This window comes from Ursus americanus, chromosome X, assembly GCF_024610735.1.
Source record: "Ursus americanus isolate L20-20 chromosome X, mUrsAme1.1.p, whole genome shotgun sequence".
In the NCBI taxonomy this organism is placed as follows: domain Eukaryota; kingdom Metazoa; phylum Chordata; class Mammalia; order Carnivora; family Ursidae; genus Ursus; species Ursus americanus.
The window spans coordinates 81639124-81643057 of NC_142164.1; positions in this window are offsets into that span (position 1 = coordinate 81639124).

The following is a 3934-nucleotide window of genomic DNA, read 5'->3' on the forward strand; positions in this document are numbered from 1 at the left end:
TCTCTCGGCAATTCCTGGCACCTCTAGGACCCAGATACCTCAAATCAAGCCCCCAAGACAACCGATCTTCATCTCACCCCACCCCCACCATCCTCCCTTGCCCCGCACCCACCAAGACAGACAATGGCCATGCCTGTGGAGGCACCAAGAGGAAAAGGAGAACCACCTCAAGGACGGGCCTCCTTGGAGGCCAGAAAGCACACCACCTCTACCCACCCAAAGCCTAATGGCTCCTTCTTCACACTTAAATTCCTGGGAGGACTGATGCGGAGACCTACCAATTGAGTCCAGACACCAAGAAGGAATCCAGATGGTAAGACGCGACCTGCACAGTTCTGCACCCAGACCACACTGCACGAACCCTACGCCAATGGCCGATTAAAAGCGCGTGCTACTGCACAGGCGCACTGGGACCCATGTGGGGGAGGAGCTGGCTTCCCCACTTCCTCATCCGGGCCCCACTGAGCATTCCCAATCAGCCCTGTGTCGGCAATTCTTAGCGCCTCCAGGACAGAGACTTCAAATCAAGCTCCCGAGAAGCCCGATCTTCAACTCACCCCCACCCCCACAACCCACCAAGAAAGATATTGGCAATGCTTACGGAGACACCCAGAAGAAAAGGAAAACAACCTCGAGGACCTTCCTCCTAGGACCTCAGAAAACACACTACGCATACCCACCCAGTCTACTGGCTCATTCTGCACACTCAAATTCCTGGGAGGACTGATCCGGAGACCTACCAACTGAATGTCAGACGCCAAGGATTCCAGACGGAAAGAGGCGACCGGTTCGGCTCTGCACCCCAAGCAAATGGCCGACTAGCATGCTATGGCGCAGGCGCATTGGGACCCACGTGGGGGGGGGGTGCTGGCTTCCCCACTTCCTCATCCGGGCCCCACTGAGCATTCCTAATTCGCCCCCTGTCGGCAATTCATACTGCCTCCACAACACAGACACCTCAAATCATGGCCCTAAGGCGCCCAATCTTCATCTCACCACCAGCCACAATCCACCCAGAAAGACAACGACCAGGGCTGCAGAGACACCCAAAGGAAAAGGAGGACAATTTCGAGGGCCTTCCTCCTTTGAGGCCAGAAAACACACCACCCTTACCCACCCAATACCTACTGGCTCCTTCTTCACACTTAAACTCCTGGGAGGACTGATCCGGAGATCTACCAACTGAATCTCAGACACCAAGAGAGATTCCAGAAGACGCGACCGGCACAGCTCCTCACCCCAAGCAAATGGCCCACTAAAAAGCGCATGCTACTGCACAGGCGCACTGGAACCTACGTGGGAGGGGTGGGGGCTTCCCCACTCCCTCATCCAGGCCGCCACGGGCCGCCACTGAGGATTCCTAAATCTGCCCTTTGTCGGCAATTCTCCAGGACTCATATACCTCAAATCATGACCCCAAGATGCCCGATCTTCATCTCAACCCCACCTCCACAACCCACCGTCCTCCCTTGTCCCACACCCACTAAGACAGACAATGGCCATGGCTGCTGAGACACTCAGAGGCAAAGGAAGACAACCTTGAGGACATTCCTCCTTGGAGGCCAGAAAACGCACCACCTCTACTCACCCAAAGCCTTCTGGCTCCTTCTCCACACTTAAATTCCTAAGAGAACTGACCTGGAGACCTACCAATTTAGTCAGACACCACGAAAGAATCCAGACAGTAAGATGAGACCTGCACAGCTCTGCACCCAGAACGCACTGCACGAACCCCACGCCAATGGTGGATATAAAAGAGTATGCTGCTGCGCAGGCGCCTTGTGTCCCACGTGTGTGGCTGGGGGGCTTTCCCACTTCCTCATCCAGGCCCCACTGAGGATTCCTAATCTGCCCTCTGTTGGCAATTCCTGGCATCTCTAGGATCCAGATACCTCAAATCATGGCTCAAGATGCCCAATCTTCATCTCAACCCCACCTCCATATCCACCATCCTCCCCCGTCCCACACCCACCAAGAAAGACAATAGCTATGCCTGTGGAGACATGGGAGGAAAAGGAGGACTACTATGAGGACCTTCCTCCTTGGAAGCCAGATACCACACCATTCCCACCCCCCAATGCCTACTGGCTTCCTCTTCACACTTAAATTCCTGGAAGGACAGATCTAGGGATTTACCAGTTGAGTGTCAGTCACCAAAAAGGAATCCAGACGGTATGATGCGACCTGCACAGTTCCGCACCCAGACCGCGCCGCACAAACCCCATGCCTACGATGGATTTAAAAGACATGCTACTGGGCAGATGCACTGCGACCCGTGTGTGCGGGGTGGGTGTGGGTCTTCACAGCTCTGCACCCAGAATGCATTGCACACACATCCCACCAATGGCCATGGGAAATTTGGTGGCACTGGGCAGGTGCAGTGTATCCTGTGTGCCCGGTACTTGGTGGTTTCTCCACTCCTTCATCCGAGCCCCACGGGGGATTCTTGAATCTGCCCTCTGTCAGCAGTTCCCGGGCCCTCTAGGACAGAGATACCTTAAATCTTTCCCCCAGTATTTGCCCCAATTTTGTCTACCCTTCCCCCCGGAAGTTCATTGTCCTCCCTTGTCCCAGCCTGCAATGGTATGTATCAAAGGCCATGGTGGCTGCTGCACCTGTGAAGAGAAGGATAACAACCTTGAGGACATTTCCGCTCAGAGGCCAGAAACCACACAGACCCTACCTGTCTCAAACTCACTGGCTCCCTCCTCACACCCACTCACACTTATACTCCAGAGAAGATATATCAGGGGACCTACAGATTGAGTCTCAGGCAGAACGAAAGAATCCACAGTCTATGGTGCGACCAGCATAACTCAGCATGAGGTATGCAGTGCACACACCCCACACCAATGGTCAATGGGAAGGCATGCAGCAGTGAGCATGCCCACTGTGTCCATTTGTGTGTGAGTGGTGGCCTTCCCACCCCTTTACCCTGGCCTACTTAGGATTCCCAAATCTGCCTTTTGCTGGCATTTTCTGGTGCCTCCAAGACCCAGATACCTCAAATCATGCCCCCAAGACTTGCCTCATCTTCATCTAATCCCCTCCCCTCCAAGGCCCAGCTGCTTCCCTTCTCCTGGCCCCAGACACAAGGACAAGGGCTATTGTGCCTGCCTGTGAAGAAAGAATGCCTGATGAAACAGAGATCGAAACATATTCCATAGGTTTTACACAAGACCAAGACTCTCATAATCTAATATTCAAAATGCCCAGAATATAATTCAAATTACTCAGAATATGAAGAACCAGGAAAAAGTCTCAACTCACACGAGAAAGGCAATTGATGGACACCAATGCAGAAAAGGCTGTGTGAACATTAAGGAAAGGAAACCTCACTAAAATGGAGGTAGGAGGCCAGAAGGGGGAACTCACCCTATCACTTCTCCTCATTTGCAGACCCCAACAGGAAGATACCTTTTAAGTCCATGCTACTTTACTACCCCAGCAGGAGGGAGAAAGGTTCTCTCCCCTCCCAGCAATAGCCCAGCCAATGAGACACTGTCCCAACTCAGCCAATGAAAAACCACTGCACTTGGAAATCCTAGTTTATTTCAGTGGATTTCGTGTCTCCCAGCTCCCCCTTTTCCTCTATAAAACAGCACCCTTTCCCTTTGTTCTCCCAACTTGCCTATGGTTTTGCCATAGCTTGCACATCCCAAATTACACTTCTCTGTTATTTGTAAATAAACCCATTTTTGTGCATAAAATGACTGACTGTTTTATTTTGAAGGTTAACATTACTTGGTGATCAGAAGTGGGATCCAGAGAAGACCCCCAACAACTCCAAGACTAATGAGCAAAATCTGTGCTGGTATCCACAGAGCCAGTTACACTCACTGCTTTCTTGCCAACCCTAGAGTTTAAAGGTAAGTTTTCTCCTGGATTCGAGTTCGGCTCACTTTGTGTTTTGAGTTCTCCAGGCATTATTTGG